Consider the following 25,048-nt stretch of genomic DNA (forward strand, 5'->3'; position numbering starts at 1 on the left):
GAGCATATATTTACATCAACAGATATAAAATGTTACAAAGCACAGTAGTATATTCTAACCGTTTTTTTTTTTTGTATGTATATCGAATATTTATCGTACCTTTTCTTTTTGCGTTCTATTAAATAGAATGTATTTAGTGATTTATGCATTAATATGTCGCTACACTTTATTTACTATTAGTGGGCGGTAGATGGCGATGGATGTAAACGAAGGATTAAGTAGTGTAAACCAGTTACTTTTTTTTTTTTTTTGCGGACAATTTTCATAAAAATAATCCAAAAGGAAATTATGACGATGAACGGTTACATACAAAATGTTTTAATCAAAAAATATTCCAGAAAACATACAGCAATATTACATACAACATACTTATTGTATAAGTTACATACTTACATAATCACAGTAATGTTACTTAACGCCGTTACTGCGCAGTAATAACTGATCACTCAAAAAGACCGTCCCCCTTTCTCTCATACACGCACACAATTTCGCCAAATAGTATTTCACGGTAGTTTTTTTTTTTCTTCATATCTGTGCATCAGTTATTTTTAAGAAAAATGACACAACCTGCTATCATAATTATGATAGGGATATTGCAATCGCACCATAATATTTATATACACCTGGATATTTTAGGTTGTGAATAGGTTTTGGATGGCTGATAAGAGAACGGATTTTTGGAAGTGTGGTGAAGAACGTCCTGATGTTGTATTTTTTAAGGACCTTAGCCAATTTGTTAGAGACTGTGCTAATGTATGGGATGGAGATGCTGCCTTTAAAATTATTATTAGTTTCTGTGCTGCACTGCCTAGGAGGATCCAGAAGAATTTTCTTAATCGTCTTAATCCTTAAAAAATACAACATCAGGACGTTCTTCACCATACTTCCAAAAATCCGTTCTCTTTTCAGCCATCCAAAACCTATTCATCACAACCTAAAATATCCAGGTGTATATAAATTATGGTGCGATTGCAATATATCCCTTATTTTGGACAAACCAACAAATCTATTGAACAACGTATAGAGGAGCATAAGCGAGATATCTCCTATAAAAGATCACGTGCAACTGCGTTGTCCCGTCATGTTCTTTTTTCAAACAATCCTAATGATGATCTCCAAAGTCACTCCGTTTGCTGGGATAAATCAGAAAATATTTTTCGCTGTGGTGATGAGTTCGAAAGAAAAATCGTGGAATCGAGGGATATCATCCTGAATCCTAAACACTTAAACAGCAATTTGAGTTATAACATCCCAGATAGCCATATTGCAGTTGTTCAATATTGGCGTTCACGAGAGCTTGCACGCACACACGCAATAAACAATAGCGCGCCAGTTAGAACAACTTAAAAAATACAACGTTTTTTGTTTCAATTATGTGTTGCAATTTTTACCTGTAATTCCCAGTTTTTTAGATACTTCAATGTTTATTACTATTCTCTTCCTTTAATGAATACCTGATGAAGGCTGTTATAAGCCGAAACCAGTTGTATTATTCTCATTAAAACTTTATTAGTTACCCCCAAGGTAAAAAACTTTTCACATATATGTATATATGTATATGTGGTGTGTATATATATGTATATATATATATATATATATATATATACCTTATTAAATAAAAATCTCAGGATGAGAGATAGATGTAGAAAGTTTTTTACCTTCGGTATAATATATGTTAAAGATACCAAGCCATTTTAAAAGTTGGCTAGACTTGCATTACGTGCAGGCGCAAACTTGACTTATTTGTCTGTTTGCTTACTTGGGAAATGGAGTAAAAACCAGGTTTAAAATAACTTGGTATCTTTAACATATATTATACCCAAGGTAAAAAACTTTCTACATATGTGTGTGTGTGTGTGTGTGTGTGTGTATGTAAAACTATACAGTTCGTTTCTTATCAAAGAGAATAAGTCCACATAAATCAGTTCATTTTTATAAACGCCTTCAGTAAAGTTATCCCATCCCATATCATCTTTAAGTAGTTTATAAGATACTTATAAACCTAATATTTGTAATCATAGGATTAATCCTGGCTTCGTAGATTACCTTACTTGCCAGTGTGCATTTTGTGGTTTGTTAGTAAGTTTTTATTACATACCCATGTACACAGTAACCAGTATCTTACAAAAATGACTTCTATATTTAAACCTTTCCGCGTAATAAAATAGTTTTATTACATGCAGTGCGGCGGCGTCCCTATAACACGATAATAACGATCCTGTTGGGATGACCTGTTTCGAATCTGTGTGTGTGTGTTTCGCAGAGAGTCGCCTCCGAACAAGCTAAGTCACTTTCATTTGGAAAGCCTTATCAATGTTTGCATTCTGGTATCCATGTCTTATCAGTAACACTCATTACAGGATAGCGGCGTTTAAGAAAATGTATCTAAGGAAACAGTCACGAATGCGATAGATAATCTATCAACATATCTTTACTATCTTTCAAATATTTTGTTCAGATAGAGAAAACTACTATTTCGTTATACATTCCCATCTATGTAAAAAAATAAAATAAAACGAACAAATAATAATAATAAAAAAAATACCAACTGTTATTGCGAAATCATTCAGAGAATGTCAGTCTGACTGGAATTAGCTACTTCTTCGGATCATATACGATGAAAAAATTTAACATATTAGGATCGTAAACGAAACATGAATTGTTAATTCATAACTTTTTTTTAATGTGATTTTGCCCACGATAGATTGTAAATAGAGCTCAGGCACTGGGATTCTTTTAGAGCCCCTTCGCGGGACAATAAAATTCATCTTTCATGTAAAAGAGCAGGCACACTAACCATACAGGCAAGCAAGCCAGCAGTCAGAACATTACTATTATCATTATTATTACAATACGTGACACTTCCAAGGAATCATTGTGCCATTAATTTTTTTTTTTTTTTGTCTGTAAACTGCGTGTGTTCTCTTGGCCAAATTTCCTGTATGCGAGATGAAACACGCGAGTTTCCGTAATCGTTTGCTTTACTCGAATACGGTGGTGGTCGGTAAAAATTTTAAGTGGAGGTGCTACATATACAAAATAAAATTTAAAAAAATTCTTTTTTTTTCCCTAATCAGTAACCAGTTTATTAATAAATAAATTTACATATTAAAAAATTGTTTATTAAAAATATTTCACCCTCACCACGAACAAACACCAATAATAAAAGTTTCGTATCTCACAGAAATAACGTGTGCAAGCATACGATACACTGCCCAAACGAGCAGTGTCGGAATCACTTGTAACGTGCAATGAGAAGCGCAAACGAATATTGCAAACGACTGATAACTGATGTGGCATGATGGATATCAGTCCCAAGGACTCCAATCCCTTTGTCTCTATGAAATAGTCTTGCATTAAAGATTAGCGAGCACTTCGCTCACCCTATTTAGGGCTGTATGGAGGCACCTGAACCGATAAGCAGAGCTGTTTTCGGGCGCTTATGTTTCCACCTGTCGTGTTCGTCATAGTTAGAAGACTCTCGAATGAGTTGATTTGGATGAACAGCTGCTTTGGCAAAATAAGCAGCAGCACTGTTATGGAGGAACGTGGGAATATCTGGAATATCGGCATCACGGTGTAAGAGAGCATTTCTGACAAACCACGGAGCGTTAAAAATCATACGGAGGCACTTGTTTTGAATAACTTGTAGCTTGTTGATGTTGGTGGGGGAAGTGTGACCCCAGGCTGGAGATCCGTAAGTTAACGATGGTCTGATAATTGTTTTATAGATCCGTAGTTTGTTTTCAGTGCTAACTTGACTTCTTCTATTGAGGAGAGAATAGAGTTGTACAATTGCAGAGTTTGCTTTTTTGCATGCATAAACTATATGGGAGTTAAAGTTTAAATGGTTATCAAGCTGAATGCCTAGATATTTGGTACTAGATCTCCATGGGATGGCTGTGTTAAAAAGTTTAACTTCTCCAGAGTGAGATGCTTGTCTTCTTGTGAAGAGAATGGCAGTGCTTTTATCGGCATTTACAGATATTCTCCATTTTCTGAACCAGTCCTCCAATTTTCTTGCTGCAGTTTGTAAACGCTGAGTAGCTATGTTAGACCTGAGAGATCTGCTAAGAATTGCCATATCGTCCGCATAACTAGCTATAGTGGTTAGTGGTGTGCTAGGAACATCAGAAACAAAGATGTTAAAAAGCAGCGGTGAGAGCAGCGAGCCTTGAGGGACACCAGCAGTGATTTTTTTCAGTGAGGATCGAATTCCGCACAACTTGACCTGGATTTTACGGTACTGTAGAAAGGAGTTAATAATTTTAGTAAGGTAAAGAGGGATGTTGGCTGTAATTAATTTATAGATGAGACCTTTGTGCCACACCTTATCAAATGCTTTTGCAACATCTAAAAAGACAGCTCCTGTGTGCTGTTTCCAGTTAAAGCCTGTAGTGATGAATTCAGTCAGTCTGTGAATTTGCTGTGTGGTGCTATGTCCGGTACGGAAACCAAATTGTTCTTTCGGAATTATGTTATTTTTATTCACCTCCTCATTAAGTCGGTTGAGAATGACTCTCTGCGATTTTTCCTAAGCATGATAAAAGACTCATAGGTCTATAGCTCTGTGGCATTTGAGGTGCCTTACCAGGCTTGAGAATAAGGAATATATCAGCTTGTTTCCATCTTGAGGGGAAATAATTTAATCTCAGAATTGCATTAATAATGGCTACTAGATGCATGACAGCTTTGTGTGGGAGGGCTTTAATTGTTTTGTTGGTAATTTCATCTGGACCAGGGGCTTTTTTGTTTTTAAGCTTCCTAATGATTGAATAGACCTCTTTAGGTGAGGTGGGACAGATATTTTCACAGCTACAAGGTTTCCGAAGCGCAGAGCGTACACGACGGTGTATCCTCTCTATGAAGGTCAGATCAGCATGCGTATAATTAGGACGGCACTGAAGCTGGAGGGCATCAACGAAAGCTTCCGCTTTTTCATTATCTCTGTAAACAAGACCTCTTTCTCCGTGAATGGGCTGGATGTTAGAGCGATCTGTACGGAGAGCTTTAGTCAACTTCCACAGAGAATTATCTTCAGCTTTGAGAGAACAGAGTTTTCTTTCCCATTGCTGGTTTTTGTGATCTTTTAATGCGTAACGAACTTGGTTGGATGCTCTATTTAGTTCTCGACGGTCTTGCGTAGATAGCGTGTTGTGATAGCGGCGTCTGAGTCTATTTTTGTTCCTGATCAGAACAAGGATTTCTTCAGGAAGTGAGTTGACTTGAGCTGGGGTGGAAATAGAACAAGCTGCGGATAAGCCAGCGTGTGTTTTACATTCAAGATTGCTGACTGCCACGTCAATTTCTTCACAGGTGGAGATAGTAGGTACTGAGTCTATGATAGTGTTCATTTTAGCCTTGAATTTTGCAAAGTTAGTGTGGGATTGGTTGGGAATGAGCTCAGGCTCCCCCCCTAAACGAGTACTGGATTGTGATCTGAGCTGAGCTCGTCAACCACTTGAAGTTGAAATTGATGACAAATATTGTTAAAAATAGCAATATCCAAAACATCAGGTCTGCCGATCGCTCCATAATGTGTTGGCTCGATTGGGCCTGCAATAACAATATTTCTCTTTAAGGCAAAATTGTAGAGGATCATTCCATTGTTGTTAAAACTCTTGCTGTTCCATAAAGGATGCTTAGAATTGAGATCTCCTGCTACAATTATTGCTTCATTTGTATCTAGTAGCTGAGAGAGATCAGAGGGGAGTAAAGGTTTGCCAGGGAGGTTGTATACAGAATAAATCTTTAAGCTGCCTGCATTGTTGGTATGAATTTCTATGCCTGTCTCCTCGAGGTTAGATGTATTAGTCTTCTTAATCTCATTATAGCGGATGTTTCTTCTGGCAAAGATGACAGTGCCTCCACCTCTGGCATTGAGTCTGTCATTTCTAAGTAATGAGTAGTTTCTGAGTTTGGGATTATCGCAGGGACGTAGGTGAGTCTCATTAATGAGGAGAATATCAATTTGTAAGTGATCTGTAAGTTCCTGTAATTCCAAAATTTTGTTGTTGAGACCGTTTGCATTCCAGAATATTATCTGTATAGAATTTGATGTTGAAGCTGGATTAGTCATTAATCATGGAGAAGATGGCTTGAGTATTCCTAAGGAATTTGTTGGTATCGGCCTGGCTTGGATTTGTTTTGCTGAAGGCCATTAGCATCTCCCCCCTAGTGAGGCTATAACTTTTTTTTTTGTTGTTGTTGTTGAAAATTTGTGATTTCATTTATCATGTTTCTTTTATAGGCTTAGCATTTTCAAAAACAGCTAAATGGTTTCCGTGATTTTGTAATTAAAATTAGTATTCTAAATATACAATACATTTTATTGATCTTATTCTTCAGAAATAAGATCCTGTAATATAGACAGTCTCAAAGAAGAGATGTGCTATCAACATTTTAACTATTGGGTCACGATATTTTGTTGATATTTATTTTATTTTGGCAGTTATAATTATTTTTATTGAGTGATTGAGATCTTCCGAAATTTATAGGTTCATTATGAAGATGTTGACTACTTCGTTATTATGACTGCCGTTTCTGCTCTACTGATCCTAACACCTGCTACTACTGAATAATTGAAATAATTCTTCTTGCTGGAATGAGGACCTTCGTCCTGTAATCCAGCACTTCCCAAACTGTGGGCCGCGGCCCCTTTGGGGGGCTGTAAGTTTTGTTGAGGGGCCCGTGAAATAATGAAAACAAATTTAAAATGTTTTAAGACTAAATAGATTTTTTTTTATCTTAAAAGAAGCGTATTTAATTTTTATTATTTCTTTTTTGTTATTTTTTATATTTTAATGGGAAAAAAAATCACACATTGGTGTTGGTTCAGAAATTTTGCTTCTTGCGTATTTCGGCGATTAATGAATATTAGTAAATATATGCTTACTCATATAAGTTTCATTTCAAAGGTATTGATAAGAAGCACAAAAAAGATTACAAAAGGCAAAATCTTGAATATAAATTGTATCGAATATAAATATAATAAATATTATAATAATATATGTCTGTATTACGATTTTTTTTCGATGGGGCCGTGAAATATTTTAATTTTTCCAAAGGGGGCCTTTACATCCATAAGTTTGGGAAGCTGCTCTAATCCACCGAAACCCGCGACCAATGACTAAGCTTTGATTTTCCAACACGTGTGCTAAAATCCAAGATAAAATTTCGGCATATCTTAAGTTAAAGAAGATAAAAGGCAGCCGTCAAACTATCATCCCATTTCTTTCACCTGAATTTATTCGAAAACGATGGAGAAGATTATCGACAGCGAACTTCTTCAATACTGGAAGACCCACAAGTTAATTATTGATCACTAATATGGGTTCTGTTGCTTTCACTCCTTCATAGCAGATCTTCTAACCAACTTTACCTAACTTTGGACACAAGCCTTGGAAAGATTTGGAGAAACTCGCTGGATTGCTCTTGCCATTTCCAGAGCATTTGATTTAGCTTGACAAAGAGACCTACGTACCACGCTACCATATACGTTCAGGCTTCCACATAGCATTGTAGCGTGTTATATATGACTATAACATTCCTTCTGATACGTTCACATGTTTGTCGGATCAGATAACTATTCTTTAATTTTTCGAAAATTTACTACCGGTTGTATTTTCAAATTTTTCATTCCCCAGCCATTTATTTATTTCGTATCCAAACACAAGTAGTACAGTAGTAAGTAAGTGGTACAACATGATTTACCAACAAATTAGGATTCATTACAATGAGATCAGCTTAGATTTGGTAGGTGAATTATACAGGGAATAATAATTAAATATGAAAAAGGAAACTATACATAACTTATATACAATAAACATGGTCAGATGTTCCTCCAGTATCTTGCACAATCAACTGCTCTTTCTGTGCAGGATATAAGGTCCTCTTTTGCACAAGGCAATGAAAGAAAGGGACAAGAAAGAAGGTGTTCCATGGACTGGGTTGTCCCACACTCACAATTCTCTGGGCTAGTGAAATAACCCCATTTGAGGAGGTTTTATTTGCAGCGTACTGTCGTCCACAGTCTGTTTAGGCTTTTCCAAGTATTCCAGTCCAAGTGGGCACCGCGTGGAAGATGTTCGGCTGTTGGAATACCAGTATTATTTTCAGGATATAGTGCAAGCCATTGTTGAAGTCTTGTCTCTGGGAGGTTTTTAGCTGGTTCAACAGTTGCCAGGAAGCTATGTCGGGATCTTAGTCTTTGGGGCACTGCGGTCTGACCGAACAGTGGGTGGCGTTCATCATTCATTTGTCTGCTTCTTTCATCAGCTGAGAATGCAGATCTTCGAATTGAAGGGGGTGAAATACCAGCCAAAGTATTCAGGTCTTTTAGTGGTGTTGGTTTCAGGCATCCTGTAATTAAGCGGCAGCTTTCATTCAATGCTGGATCAAGTTTTTCAGCATGGCAGGATCTGGACCATTTTGGGCAGGCATATTCAGCAGAAGAATAGCAAAGAGCCAAGGCAGAAGATCTCAGTGTGCTAGGGTCTGCACCCCATTTGGAGGAGGTAAGCTTTCTTAGTATGTTGTTTCTTGCATTCACTTTTGACTTTGTTTTTTCTATTTGGGTTTTATATGAGAGGGTGCGATCGAGAGTCACACCGAGGTAGATTGGTTTCCAGGAATGTTCTATATTAGAGCCTTCCCAAGAAATCTGTAGCTTCCTGTTTGCTTCCTTATTGTTAAGGTGGAAAAGGTCAGTCTGGGTTTTCAAGGAGTTTGGTTTTAGTTGATTGCTGGTATAGTATGTGGTTAGACTATTTAAGGCAAGTGATAGAGTAGTTTCAATAGACTTGAAATATTCTGACTGAGTAGCTATAGCAAGGTCGTCAGCATAGATAAAATTTCTAGTTCCTGGAAAGATGGGGAGATCATTGACGTAGATGTTGAAAAGTAATGGTGATAACACACTTCCCTGGGGGAGGTCATTTTTTTTGGTGGTGCCAGTGGCTCTTCCTACCCCCAAGGTCCACGTAAAAGCGTCTGTTTTCCAGTGATTGGATCAGGAGGACAAGGCGATAGTCTCTAGTTATTCTGTATATTTTATTTCTGAGTGTGAGATGGTTTATGGTATCATATGCTGCAGTTAGGTCTACAAAGACTACTCCTGTGGCTAGTTTTTGCTCATAACCATTTTCTATATATTGAGTGAGGTTGAGAATTTGTGATGTGCAGGATTTGCCTGGTCTAAAGCCAGCCTACTCAGCAATAAGATGGGGTTCGATTAGAGGTTGTAGCCTATTCAAAATTAATCGTTCATAGAGTTTAAAGAGGTTACTGAGTAGTGATATAGGTCTGTAATTTTTTGCTTCGGTTGGGGTTTTCCCTGGTTTCAGAAAGGCCACCACTTTGGTATGCCTCCAGATAGTTGGTATCCTTGGGGTTCTGAGGCAAGTGTTGTAGAGGTTTAATAACCACTCTTTAGTCCTGGTTCCAAAATGCTTAATCTGTTCATTACTGACATCATCAAGGCCTGCAGATTTTCTAGGTTGTAATAGGTTTATGGCAACGTCGAGTTCAGTGATGGTGAAATCTGAGTTAATCATATTTTGTTCCTCACTTGAGGTTCAAGTATCTTACTTTTTGTGTGTTTTGTAGTGAATTTTCCATTCAGCAGCAGCTGGTGAGCAATTTGATTAGCTGTTACCTGCGGATGCTCATATGGCTTAGTGAAATCCTTCCTAATTCTGTTGATAAAGTTCCATGCCTTTCTACTACTATGGGTCATATCAAGGGCTTCTATTTCTTTTTTCCATGAGGAACGCCTTTCCTCTGCCATCTTGGAGCATAATTTTTCTCCTGCTTGGATAGTCTCTTCTGAGAAGGGGTTGGTGTTGTAAAGTTGTAAGTAATCAGCATACTGGACTTATATATCACTGGAAAGGCCTGGAATGTTTGTGCGGCATCCTCGGGGGATGTGTTTGGTGGAGATTTTCCTCAGTATTTTTATGAATTCTGGATACTCTTGAGGGACTTCTTCTATGGAGCGGTCAAGATCTTCCATGAAACCCTTCCAATTAGCTTTTTGAAAATTAAATCGTCGTCTGTAAAGGTAGGCATAATTGCTGGGTTGAATTGAAGCATTATAGGTCTATGTTGAGTATGTGGAATCAGATTTAAAACTTTTTTAACACAGATGTTGGATATTTTTGAGCTAACAAATATGAGTTCAGGGTTATAGCCTCGTTTCCATCTGCTACTGTTGAAAGATGCAGGGAGTTTTGGACTATGTATCAGGTTTAGAGAAAGGTTTTCTCTAAACCTGATTCCCCAACCATTACGGAGTTCGTACAGTCGAGGGTGGAAGTCTTCTACCGTAGTGGAGAAAGTATTGATATTATGGATTGTTTCTTTTAAAGGAAGTAAAAAAAAAAAAGCAATATTATTTCCATAATATTATCACTACTACAAAGTCCGCGCTTATTAATAAGAATAATAAGCCTGAATAGGAATTCAATGTATCATCGATGTCATAGTCCAAATTTTTTTCTGATAAGCAATAACCTTCTCTCCTCTTTTCATTAAAGCATACTTTGATGTCATTCAAAAGTACGCTGTACGATTGCCTTTTCGCTTCCTTTAATGTGCAAAGATCACCCCCACCTTCTATTATCACGCCCTTAATCATACATGCACTCATCTGTTGCCAAAAATTTCGTTTCATGTCATTACGAATTTTATGACTCACTCAGAGCAATGAATCTACTAGTATTTACATGGATACGTCATCAAACATTTGTAATTCTTAACAACTGATCCCATAATTTAATAAAGCTGCCGTTATGTACAGCTTATAGCTCACTTAAAATCCAATTAGTTTCCATGTAAATCTGGATATTATACTAATGAAATTAACTTTGTATTTAGCAGCTAACACGAGTGTCGACAAATCCTCCAAAAATGTTATATAATTCTAGCTTTAATTCATTCTTCTCAGTAGTATAAACACCTGAGAATTTCTGTAATTTTACTTACACATGCTTTATTTAGATCGTCATCGTTTTGTAAAACTAGTTGGGGAGAAAAAAAAAAAGCTCACTAATTTTTCTTGTGCACAAAACAGTTGTCTTAATATTTATATGAAAAACGCAACAGATGCAGAAAATATTTTTTATATAGAATGACAAATATATGATTAATGATTACGATGAGTTCACTAAAGTCATCTGGAAACTATTCATTGCCAAGTCTGAAATAGTAAATTCATAGTAAATTCAAAAAAAAAAAAAAAAAAAAAAATCGAATTTGATCTTAATATACTATTCAAAAGTCTGCTTTCATCTCTCTCTCTAAAAATAAATAAATCTAAACAAACTTTTATAGTCTAATTTTTCCCAAGGAAATGATTTTAGAAAGTTTCAAAATTAAGATACTTTTCATATTGCTTATAGCGCTGCCATATTTATGAGCACCTTGTAGCATTTATAGCATTCATGCCACACTAAGTCATAGATGCTGTATCGTATTACTCAAAATTTCTGTGCTATTCCCTCAGTATCGCCAGTCAGAAAACTAGCAGCATAATGACGTCAACGTTCTCGCTCTGCCAAAGATTTCGAAATAAGTCTCTGCGCTGCCTAAGACCCATCTTGAAAACAAAGCTTCGGTTATATATAGTATAGCGCCTCTATTGCTTGGCAGTATCAGTCGAATTGGAAAAGTGTGCAAAATGCTAGTGCAGCTAGGTATTTTCTTAAAGTGTTGATTTTTATGTGTGTCAAGTGATGTTTATTGCCTGTAATTAACAGTTGTGAGTATTCTCTACTTTTTTTTTGAAACAGCATTGCTAGCAGACTTCAATGACTTAGACGTTAGAAGAAAGCTATGGGTAAAGATTATTATAAAATACTAGGTTTAACTCGAGGTGCTACAGATGAAGAAATTAAAAAAGCTTACAGAACTTTAGCTTTGAAATTCCATCCAGATAAAAACAAATCCAAGGACGCTGAAGATAGATTTAAAGAAATTGCAGAAGCTTATGAAGTTCTTGGTGACAAGCAAAAAAGAGAAGTATATGACCAGTATGGAGAAAAAGGTCTGAAAGATGGTGTCCCAGGTAGAGAAGGAAATGAAAGAAAACATTTTTCGTATGCTTTTCATGGAGACCCGATGGCTACATTTGCTCAGTTTTTCGGAACAGATAATCCATTTAAATTTTTCTTTCAGACAGGAGATGATCTTGGTAATCAGGCAGCAAATTCATTTTTCATGGACACTGATATGGATATCAACAACGATCCTTTTCTGTTTAATTCTAGTCGATGGGCACACTCTCTGCATTCTTCTTTTTTCACTCCTGGTACTACAAATATTTTTTCAAGAGGTAAACGGAAACAGGATCCACCAATTGAACACGACGTGTATGTCTCTTTAGAAGAGCTTCTCGTTGGGTGCGTTAAAAAAATGAAAATTGGTAAGCAAGTGTTGAATCCAGACGGACAAACTACTAGAAGAGAGGAGAAGATTTTGGATATTGTGATTAAGCCTGGATGGAAATCTGGAACCAGAATCACTTTCCAGAAAGAAGGAGATCAAAACCCGAATACAATTCCGTCAGATATTATGTTTGTGATCAGAGATAAACCACACCCCTTCTTCAGAAGAGATGGTGTTGATATCAAGTATACAGGCAAAATAACGCTAAAAGAAGCACTGTGTGGAACGCAGTTTCGGATTCCAACGCTTACAGGTGAGAAGAAATTATTAAAAGTAAATAACATTGTGAAGCCTAATACCATGTATCGGATACAAGGTATGGGATTACCTTTTCCTAAAGAACCATCAAAGAGAGGGGATCTCATAGTGAAATTCGATATTAAGTTTCCAGACTCCCTTCCAGAAACAACCAAAGATATTCTTTGGGACTGTTTACCGTAGAAAAAATAAACATTAAACTCTTTTTTTTTTTCTTAGAAGAGAAAAGAAAAATGCGATAAGGAATTGGAATACCATTTCAAGGTATTTTCCAGCTCCCAGTTATTATGAACTGACATAGTTTTATGTATACTTTTCTTGTTATGAGTACTTAAATAGTATTATGATTTATTTTCTTTATGTAATTTTCTGATTTTTAATTTTTAAGGTCGTCGTGTAAATAACCCGCGTGTATACACAGTACATATTATTTTGAATAAATCTAATTTTTCATTATGTTTTTGATGTATATACAAACCCACATTCCAGATTTTTAGGTTTTCATAAAAATACTGTGTTAAGATTCAAATATTATAAAATGTACGCATCCTGAGATTATATTGGTAATCCAAAAAAAAAACACAATACATTAAAGATACAGGTTTTATTCATTAAAAATAAAAAAGCGATTATATGCATCATTTATTACAAAATGAAATTTAAAAAAAATATCTGCTGTCACCGAGATGTTGATTCTTAACACATTTGACAGACGTTTCGTATGTGTTGGAAATATGTTTTAATATTTTATGGCATTTCTCGTAACAAGATGTGTGTATGAGAGATTGTTTCTGTTGAGGGCACAACCAATACGCGTTAAAAACTCTTAAGGATAAACTGTTTAACAAATTAAATCAAGAATATTAAACCTTCTAAAAATTTAAAGGCCAAAGTCAGATGACATGTCTGGGCTCCCACAACATTTCATGAGTTGCGTCCGTTGTGGCGTTACAGTTATTATTAGTAGTAGGATTAGCAGCAGGCGGAGTATTATATGGACATATCAATGGAGTCGGTAGACTCATTGCCGGAGGCCCACTAACATTTCTCCAAGCACTAACATCATTTGCACATATCGTACTTCGCATGAACTCATTCACCCACAAAGCGCTCAGAACTGACTACGGCAATCTATACTAACCATTCACCCTCTCCAAGAGAAAGAAAAGTTCACACATGAATCATGAACCAAAATTTAAAATTAGAAATCCTAAAACTTTTATTACTGTTATAGCAAACCTGACTTTTACAAATGTTGTGTTAGGCCTAATAGATATTTTAACATACGTTTTATTATATATTTAGCATAGATTGATAATAAATATGTATGGGCAAATACTGGACCTGAGAGTGCTACATAAGGTACGTACATGGATATATTTCCTAAAAGTAATAAAAATTTAGAATTAGGTTTTCAATGGAAAAATATTTATATATCTTCTAATAAAACATATTAGAAATTAAACTGTCATGTTAATGTTCCATTAATGAACTGGAGATTTTTTAATTTGTTTATTTAAACATACTTGGGGTATTGAAGTTTAAAAAACGTTCCTAGGCTCTGAATTTATCTATAGAAAAATTAAATTGGAGTATCTTTTTAAAAAAATAAACTAAATTTGGATATTTAACATTATTTATTTGCTGTTGTATAGTAACAAGAAATTATTATTTTTGCTTTATTTTATAATTTACTTTTTAATTAAAAAATTATAATTTACTTACGTTTTACTTAATTTACTTAGTAAAAACTTTATAATTTACTTTTTAATTTTTTTTGTTTTTTTTAATTCTTTTATTCTGCTTTCCATATCTCACAAAGCACATTTGTTCAGTGCGTTGGATAGATAACCTTAAACACTTCAACGATCAGAGTATCCCTACGTCTGACCCCGTCTAGTGCAAATAAAAAATACATAGCGTAGTTGCGTCAGCTTTGTTTTTGTTGCTTTACATTTTCGTAATTGAACTGAATAATTTAGCATGAGTATTCAGCCATAATTCATTTCGCCATTATTATTTTTTTTTTTCTCTCACAGTTCGGAAACAACTGAAATCGGCATATATATATATATGTATATATATATATATATGTGTGTGTGTGTGTGGGTGGGTGGGTGCTAAAGATACCAAGAAATTTTATAAACTTTTTTTTAATCCTTTTTTCCCGAGTAAGCAAACAAGCAAGTAATCTATGTTTGCTCCTGAAGTATTTTCAGGTCTGAGGCAACTCGTGGTAAAGGTGGAATAAGCTCTGATCACTTGCCTAAGTACCCCATAATATAAAGCACATATCCTTACGGACATGTATAATGCTATGGAATAAAGGTCGAAACCGGTCTGGGTAGTGACCCTTCCCATAATACATAGCATTATACCTGTCCGTAAGGATATGTGCTTTATATTATGGGATACTTAGGCAAGTGATCAGAGCTTATACCACCTTTACCACGAGTTGCCTCAGACCTGAAAATGCTTCAGGCGCAAACTTAGCTTACCACTTTGTTTGCTTACTCGGGAAAAAAGGATTTTATAAAATTTCTTGGTATCTTTAACGTATAATACGCCCAAGGTAAAAAAAAAAACTTTCTATATATACGTGTATATATAGAAAGTTTTTCCATATATATATATATATATATGGAAAGTTTTTATTCTTACGGACATATATATATGTCCATATATATTAGGTCAAACAAATTAGGTATGTTTTAATTAGGTCAAAGCACCTTGTGGCAACTTGTTTAGGTAAAATTTATAAACTCTGCATTACTTCAACCTTGGCATTTTTAGGTCTGGCTTCCACTGACGAGACCTCATTAAAGGTCGAAACCGGTCTGGGTAGTGGCCCTTGCCTTTAATGCATAGCATTATACATCTCCGCAAGGGGATGTGCTTTGCATTAGGGGAAAATACTAAGGAAAGTGATCGGAGCTTACTCCACCTTTACCACGAGTTGCCCCAGACTTGCAGTACGTGCAGGCACCAACTTGACTTACTTGTCTGTTTGCTTACTTGGGAAAAAGGATTAAAACCTAGCCTATAAAATTGCTTGGTATCTTTAACATAGTATATACCTAAGGTAAAAAACTTTCTACGTCCGTATATATATATATATTCAACAGGCGGAGAAGTTACGGAAACATTTTAGACGATATACGAACTTTCGATTATTAGCAAACATTCATACTTTTGCAATTAATATTTAACAAAAAAAATGCATTTCATAATAATATATAAGGTACTATTTCCTCTCCCATCCCATATTCTTATGATTGTTAAATACCGCCTAAAATGTAGTCCCGTTTAGCGCATTCAATGTATTTTGCATAACAGCTATTTTTTTCAGGGGGGGGGGTTGAACTATTATGAATGAAGGTACTTAAAAAAAAAAAATGATCCCATGAGTATGTCAGAGGTAAAGTACAGTTGACGAAACTTCCCTCGTTTTTGGCTTATCTACTTCAGACATTTAATTTTGTTTTACTTTATTTTGCTATAAATGGCCCGATTGGAACTAAAAGTGAAATAATACTGGATAACTTTTATTAGATATCCTAAATGCGAAATTTCATTAAATTCCATACAGCCAATGCGAAATTATTACTGAGCACGAATCGTCTTGTGCATAAAAAAGGATGCGATTAAAACTTAAATTGACCACACGAACATCATCTTGCGAGTGGCCTAAATCTCATATTTTATTAGATTTCATTCTAAAAGGTGCAAAAAAGTGTTTGAAATTGCACGCAGTTACATTGCATGTGTTTTCAACACACGTTTTTGTCCCTATTTCCTTCCTCCTTGCAAATATGCCGTTTTAATACAGAAATTGAAGTTACTCGACAAAATTAAATTTTAAAGGAATTGAAAAAAAAAAAAAAATGTATAGAAAAAGTCTGGACATAACCTGCATATGGGAATTTTGCAAAATGTAAGACGTTAAAACGTTAATTATTGAACTGTAATAATGTTATCGCCATACAAAAAAAAAAAAAAAAAAAAAAAAAAAAAAAAAAAAATCCGTTTGCGGAATGTAAGCACCTGTTCGATTAGTTTCGTTTTACTCTTGGAATTTTTACAAGGAAAAAAAAATAATTTCGCGATCTTGACTCTTCTTTCAATCACACACTTAAGATAGCAGAACATTTCGAAATTTAAAGAAATTTATATTTCTTTAAACTTAAATTGGTGAAATTTAAAGAAATTTGTTACGTAGGCTGTCCGCTAAAATTTCTTCACTGAAATTAATTTTCAGTTCAATCGAACTATTTTTAGTGACAAAAGTTAGGTAAAATAAAATTACCCGACACTGTTAAGACAAAAACGGCTCTGGATTCTATTATTGTCATAATGATGTCACCACACAAGAATGCTATTGCTAAACGTAACCTCTGTATATCATTGTCTCGATCATTTCCGTACTCGTTTCTACCGCGTTTTTCTCTTCTTTCTTCTTGGAAATTGTTTATTAGTGATGAGGTTTTTTTTTTTTTTTTCGTAAAAAGAATAAAAGTATGAAAGAAATAGTTTTCCTTATGAAAAGAAAATTGATGCATTTTAAACACTTTAAAAAAAAAAAAAAGAAGTTTCTGGCCTATCTTGCCTCGTATAGGAAATCTTGTAATCCCATGTGCAGCCAAAGGTCATAGATCATTCGAATGAAAGAGGCCGTTTTAGGATGCGTTTATACACGTCGAATGCACGGTGACAATTTCAAGTCCTAAATGACTATGGACAGAGACATTATACTTCTATATCTTCGTAATAATAAAGCGAGATTTGACAAATAAGTATTAATCTAAGGAATATTTAAATATAATGTGAGATTTGTGCTTTAGACAGTCCGTAAAGATATGGTTTAATATGATACATTCCTATATTCGTTGACCGGGAGTAAATTATATATGTCTTTACAACATAAACCAACATAAACCTTAGACAGAATATGTCTTTACAACATAAACCATTTCTCTATAACAGTTATCAGAATAAGACCTACTATATAGGCGAAACCAGATAACAGGAAACAAAGAAATCCATTACATAAAATACAATAATTATATCAGTATCTTCAAACTCGATTATCCTCCGTATGAACAAGTGAATGTCAACAAACTTTATGGGATGCAGCTATTTAAGATTACACTCCGCTGAAAATGGATAAGGATCAATGAAAAAGTTACAGAATGGAATAAATAAACAGGAGTCCTTCAAGGATGTCCAGAGTGTCACCACTACTCTTATTTAATACCTATATAGATGAAATAGTAAAGAAATGGAAGAAATGTATAAAACCAGCATTTAAACTAGATCGTGGAATTATACTCAACACTTTTTTGTTTGCAGATGACCAATAATCATAAGCAAAAAAGTGAAGATGAACTTCAGAGATCAACATATTGCTTAAACATAATTTTTTAGTCATCGTTGTTGATACTGATTCCAGAAATCAATGAATATATTGATTTCTGGAGTTCATCTTCACTTTTTTGCTATGATTATTGGTCATCTGCAAACAAAAAAGTGTTTGCAGATGACCAACAACTAAATCATGGCTTTTAGAGGATCATCTCGTGTCAGAACCATGACTGAAAGTAAAATTTTAGAACAAATTAACTGCTGCAGATATCTTGAATAACGCTGTATCAATTATAATGGAAGCTGACAGTAATTTCAAACTTCACGAAGATAACACGCATGATCAGTAATAGTTTTAAACCTAAGTTCAAAAGCATACAAGAATAAGAGTTTACAAAGTTTTGACAAAGTGAATTACGAACCATAAAAACTTCAAAACGAAAAAGAATAGAAACTAGTAAAATGAAATTCCTACGAAGAACAATACGTTCTTCATGCAAACAAACAAACAAAAAAAAAGTACAGACACGTAAAGAATTAAAACAGTGCCCCCGAACAAGGCACTAGGCAGAAATCCCTGAAAGGATAATGATGATGGTGATGAAGAAAACGAGTTAAGAAATAAATCTCAAAAAGAAAAATCTGAAAATAAAAGATCCACTCATCATAAACAGAAAAGAAACGCACTATTACATACCAAGTAGAATGAACTATGTTCGATTGACAAACTTCTGGGAAAAAAATAAATAAAGTAAATTACTGAGAATAGAGCCAACAGGCTTCATTTCGGCGAAGTAAAATTATTTAAATACATCTCCTAGGAGTTGTATTTTACCCTGTGGGAAAATACTAAGGACAGTGATCGGAGCTTACGCCACCTTTACTACGAGTTGCCCTAGTATTGCACCAGGTGTTAGTGCAATACTAGGGCAACTCGTAGATAATATAAAATAAATATAAAAATAACATTAATAATAAATAACAGTAAATAATATATAAAATAAAATAAATACTCTTGAGAAAGCAAAAGAATATGGCCCTTTCAAATCGAATTCATCAACAAAAAAACAAACAAACAATGGAGGCACTTAGATTTACTTCGGAGTAAGCAGAAAATGGTCCCCAGTTACATTAATCCAAAAACTATAACAAACAAACTGAACCCATTCTTGTCGCAGATGGTCCAGTCTGAATTCAGTCTTCAAACCATTAAAACTTTAAAAGTGTTGCAATTAGGAAAATTTTGTTTAGGTGTCAGATATAGACAAGGTGCAAGTAATTATAGACAAACTAAATACCAACAAGGTAACAATACTACATGGTATGGTATGGTATGAAGTGATGAAGGAACAGTAAAAAATTATGGACAGTTTTACTATCATACAAAATTTCTCTTCACTGTAAATGATGTTTTTCTACAAGAGAATTTGTTAATGGGTTAAAAACCATTATATAGACAGCTATACACTGGGAATAAGACTAACTTAACATGTTAACAGGTTATGTAATAATAATCCATAGTACCTAAAGGAGGGCCTTTAAGTACCACTGATTATTATTATTAGGATTTCTACACACTCCTAGTACTGTGTTATTGGTTTTTGGAACGATACTTGGAGTGAAAAAGGGATTTGTTCATTCATTAAACTCTGTTAACAGAGACTTCTTATAACATTATTATGGATTCCTCAAAAACTGAATTTGCTTAAAATGTTCTAAACATGTAATAATAACAATACACAATGAGAGAAGCCTTTATGAGCACATAGATGGCATTCGATTCCGTCAATCGCATTATTATCGGAAAAGGTACAATTAGAGGAGGTGAATTAGTCTCAGTCATGTTCAGAAAAACGACAGTAAGCAGTTCACAAACACGGAACCTTGGATTATCAGCTCTTCAAAACAGGAGTCATTCAAGGCTAAATTATGAGCCCATCTTATTACCGATTTGCATACATAAATGATCGATGTTTATTAATAGATTTGAGGGGCACTAAAATAGATTAGCCCCCCCCTTTTTTTTTTGCTTAAGGGTATCGACAGATGAAGGCTGAAATACATGAAAGGAATGGAAGGCCTACTCCAAACAGTAACAGAAAGTAAAGTACCCGGAAAAAGTGGAAGAGTTGGACCCTCCATGAGATGGATGGTGTGTCTGGTTTTCAGAGAGTTGATATCTGCAGAAAAGCATACAACAGGTGGTCCTGTTGTATGCTTTTCTGAGCGAGCAGAGTGATCATATGCAGTGGCGGCTCGTGGATTGAAATCGTTAGGGTGCTGCAACTTTCGATATACATACACACTGTAAGTACAGCGTATACGTGTTTGGATAAAAAAATCAAAATTATAGTAAAAATTAAAAAAAAATTAAACATGAAAAAATATTGTTTATTATCGATAAAATTATACAGTTTGGTATAATTCAAATTTACTTAAAAAAATAAAATCAGTTATCATAATCCCAATAATGTTCTAAAATAAAAACTATAACAAATGTTATGTCTTTAATTGTAATGTCCAAATATTTAAAGAGACGAAGTCAACACGATAAGCACTTACAAACACTCTACTACTGGCGCAAACTGCATATAAACAACAGTGGAACTGTGCTACAGACAGTGCCACATTACGCTAATAGCTCGCATCTCATTATGACGTGCATATGCTTGCACGTGTAGCAATATGAGACTGTGGTAAACACAGTGCTGCCAGCGTCCTTCGCCCTCCTAAGTGCTACAAGATGGATTTTTATTATTATTTTTATACAAAATAAGAGAATTGTATAGGATTGTCGATGATAAAATTAAATATTACAAGCAAATATAAAGAAATTAATAAACATATATCGACAAAAATTGGGGGTGTGCAGTTTCGCAGTGCCTATGCACGAGCCGCCCCTGATCATATAGCATCTGATGATGTCCAGTGAACTGGATAATGGATGTATCTGAATATAATTGTTGTACGTATTTATTGTTTTAAAATTTATCTCTTCCTTATTAAGGCTGAATAACCTGGTGGTAACTGCCACTTGTATGGTTTTTTTTTATTCAGAAGAAACTCGAATTTTTAATCCAATATTTCAAAAAAATTATAATGTAGAGCAGCGCTTCCCAAATTGAGGGCCACGTCCCCCCTTTGGGGGCCGTTAGTTTTGTTTGAGGGAGCCGTGAAATAATTAAAATTAATTTAAAATGTTTTAAGACTAAGTGTGCAATGTCAAATGTGTATTTTAGATGTTAAAAATGTAATATTTGCATTTGATTTTTGCGATAATCGCTGTGTATGTTTTGTATTGAATATAAATACAATAAATATAATAATAATATATGTCTGTATTACGATTTTTTTTCGATGGGGGCCGTGAAATATTTTAATTTTTCCAAGGGGGTGGGGGAACCTTTACATCCATAAGTTTGGAAACATCGCCTAATTATCTAATGCACTCAACCTCTACAATGGTGAGATTAGAGACCGGCAGCCTGCAACTTCCAAAAAATTCGGAAATAAAAAACGTAAAGAATTTATTTTATTTACGTCCCATTATCATTGTTTCACACATACGAATCATAATTAATACTTGAGATGATTTTTCAATTATTTTACATATAAGTGGACTGGTGTCTCACAAGTTAATAATGAATCATGTCGTCTCTCTTTCACAAAATAAATGTAAAAAAAAAAAAAAAACCATCTCAGGTGAAAAAGAAAAATCAACCATGAAAAGCTATCAAAGCCACGGAAGGCTGCTGAATGGTTAGTCAATCATTAGAACAACAAACCAGTCAGTTATATGTGGTAATTAACAATTTAAGTGCAAGAAACTTCGTGCAGTAAACAAGCATATATTTTTAATCACGCAACAAGCATAAAAATAAAAGGGTTGTACATAGCCTCCTGTTTTAATTATCTGTATTAATTTTAAAAAGGCTGTCGTCCCCTGTAAAATAAATTCTACAGCAAAGATAAACCAAATCGGAACCATATATTTTAGTCAATGTTCCAAGATTCAAATATAGCATATATTTATTATATTTCACGCCACTTTCTTCTTTCCGTATTTTGTCTAGTTACCTGATATAACCATTTATTTACCTAATTAAATTAGCGGGAGTTAATTCTTTAGTCTTTCATCCATAGGTTTTTCGATCGGTGTGTCTGTTCTGCAGGGGAGAAAAATCCAAAATTTCAGATGGAAAAACCCAGTCACTCTCGTATGATTGTCAGCTAATTTACTATAAACTGATAACTTTTTATAAATGCTTCTTAAGTTACACACGGTATTCTAATCAAGTTCTTTACAATAAAAGAGCGTTCTTTCAACCGATTTAGCAACTACTGCTATGACGTCCTTTTAAGGCTGCTTTATTTATTTATTACGTCAATCCCACCGATGTAAGTTCAAAAATTATAGCACATTTTGGTAATGTGGGTGGAGGACCATTTTAGTACCTTGAATATTACAAAAAGTACGAAAAAGTGTTATCTTGAAATTTTTTTTTTTTTAAACGTAATTTTTTTAATGTAAGTTGATGAGTTATGGTTCACAAACATCACATCATAATAATAAACAAACAAACAAACAAAAAAACTATACTCAGAATTCTCGGGCATAATACTGGGGTTGTATAATCTGGTTACATTATTTTTTCTTACTATAAAAAGATCAGATTTATGAGACAATTAATCTTTGTAAGCATTTAGTGTACAGCATCAGATCTGTACACATTACCAGGCGATCAAAACTGCTTTCTATTCCCTTATTTTTTAAAGTAGAAATAAGGTAACAGAAGATTATTCTGAGAATGTTATCCGCCTCGAAAAGCAGTCCTACCCAAATAAGATTCTCTGATTCATTGTGTTCAGTTGCAACAGTATTATTAATAGTATATAATTGTAAGCTTCAAAACAGTCTGTATCAACCAGTGAATTGGAAATTACTGTAGTTTCTTTAACTAGATGCCATATTATCTCCTTAATTTCTTTTTCCTCTGGAGCCATCCTATCAACGCTACATCGGATTTAATAGAAAGGCAGTGGAGTATTTACGTCACGACTCCGAAATCTCGTGGGCCTAACGAAACAAAACTATTCAGATATTCTTTAATGTGTTATCTATTATATACGTTGCTACATTGCTGTAAACAAGTCTGATATATACCTCCAAATATATATCTCATATATACTTGGATATATACCTCATATAAACCGGGAATTCCCCCCTAATGAATTTTTTGCTGCTTTCCACCAAAATTAAAACTGACGATTTTTTTTATGTAAGCCTTACCCACGAAGGGGTGTGAATTGTAGGACTGAAACGTATTTCTGTCTTCTTCGTACTTTCTATGTATCAAAGTTATTCAATGTTTATGTCTCTTGTGAAAGGATGCTACGACACACACACACACAAAAAATTAAAACCCAATAAACTGCAAGGCTCTCTCTCTTCCGCTTAGTAATATCAAGGCTGACATTTCTCCCTGATTTACTTTTTTTATTTGCAGGCGCATGCTTGCCATTTACGTTTTCAAGGTTATACATCACTTGCCTTGGAAAAGTTCTGCAGTAGCCTCGAGGTTAGTACATGTGATGGCCGAGGTACAGTGCCAACGAAGGCAACAGTTTATAGCTGATAATAAACAAAAAGAAGAGGGGGGGGAGAAAAAACTTCTTACTTGAACTCATCTTCTTGTAGCACCTTCTGGATCCAATGGATCTCCCACCAAGGTTGTCTTCAAGCTACACGCTGTGCTTCAGTGATGCTGACCTCAAAAAGTCTTCGGCTGTTGAAGGACAGGGGAGGGTGATATGTACTGAGACGTACTACAACTACGCTTCCTTAATATCCCTGTTGTCACCCTTCGAGATCTACGAGCGTCCCTAAATGCTCTGCTGCTTTTTTTTTCTTTTTCTGCGAAATAAACAAGAGCCATTAGACGAAGATTATATCTGTCTTTTTGATTTTTCTTCATTGTGTTCAGTACTCTGTGCAAATTTTCTTTGACCCTTAAGGCTCTTTTAAAAGCCTGGACACTACGATTAAGATTCCTGCTCCTCAGACATCGTCCTTTGGTCTGCACTACCACTTGCACCACTCCTGTTCTACCATTAGTATGCATTATAAGCTCCGGGTCTTTGTATTAAATGGATATCCCTAGTCCAACGAACTAGGAATCATGCATTTCTTGCAGATATTGACATCTATAAAACTTGCAAGTTTGGAGATACACTCAAGTTAACTTGTGCCAAGATGACAATAGTTGTTGGCCTAGACTGATACTGGAGAATTAAACTATGCAAATTAGTGTTATGGAACAAGCACAAAAATAAATAAACATAATATGAATAATCAGTTCCTATTTAGGATGGTGCAACCTTTACAATACATCAGTATTCATACTGTGGGTTAGATAATCTGTAATCCCCGATCTAGAGACCAAACATGGAATCATTTCAAGCCACTTCAGGCCTCCAAAGAGCAATCACCAACATCCATACTACTATAGTATCAATACGTTAACGGAGCGGTGAAATTATTAGAGGACTCTTTAGAGAACTGTTTGAAGTTTTTAAATTAAAAGCCATGCATTTTAGGTTTCCATCGATACTCATAGATTTGCATGCCAAATGGCATCGTAATTTTACCCCCCCCCCCTGCAAAAGTATAAGCTGGATATATATTCATGCATGAATGTATCCATATATTCCATTTCATTGGCGCACCCAGGGAGGGGGCCAAGGGACCCTGGCCCCCTCCAAACAGAAAAAAAAAGACTAGAAAAATTTCCAAAAATCTTTTCCTAATTAATTTATTATTATTATTATTATTATTATTATTAGTTATCTTGTGTCGTGTCGTGTATTTCTATACTACTTATGAATTAGCATTCACATAAGGTGGGAATACCCTCTGGCGCTTGGGAAACACGGCCGTTGTGAACGCAAGGCGAACGAAGTAGAGCTCGGGCGATACTTTGTTTGC

General features: G+C 34.8%; 1 long non-coding RNA gene and 1 pseudogene across 2 annotated transcripts in view; one reads left to right on the top strand and one right to left on the bottom strand.

The window, feature by feature from the left end:
• LOC150094322 (uncharacterized) overlaps positions 1–25,048 on the bottom strand; it is an 84,517-nt gene that overhangs the window by 48,494 nt on the left and 10,975 nt on the right. Inside the window, exon 1 of one of the 2 annotated variants that reach the window (XR_016550220.1) lies at positions 394–637. The exons of the other annotated variant lie outside the window; for it this stretch is intronic. This is a non-coding gene — a long non-coding RNA (uncharacterized LOC150094322). Of the gene's footprint in view, positions 1–393; positions 638–25,048 lie in introns of those variants that run through there. 2 annotated transcript variants of the gene reach the window in all.
• LOC150094324 (dnaJ protein homolog 1 pseudogene) lies at positions 11,635–13,124 on the top strand (annotated as a pseudogene).

Source organism: Typopeltis vanoorti, chromosome 22, assembly GCF_054136105.1.
Source record: "Typopeltis vanoorti isolate ZY-2024b chromosome 22, IOZ_Tvanoo_1.0, whole genome shotgun sequence".
NCBI classification, from domain to species: Eukaryota; Metazoa; Arthropoda; class Arachnida; order Uropygi; family Thelyphonidae; genus Typopeltis; species Typopeltis vanoorti.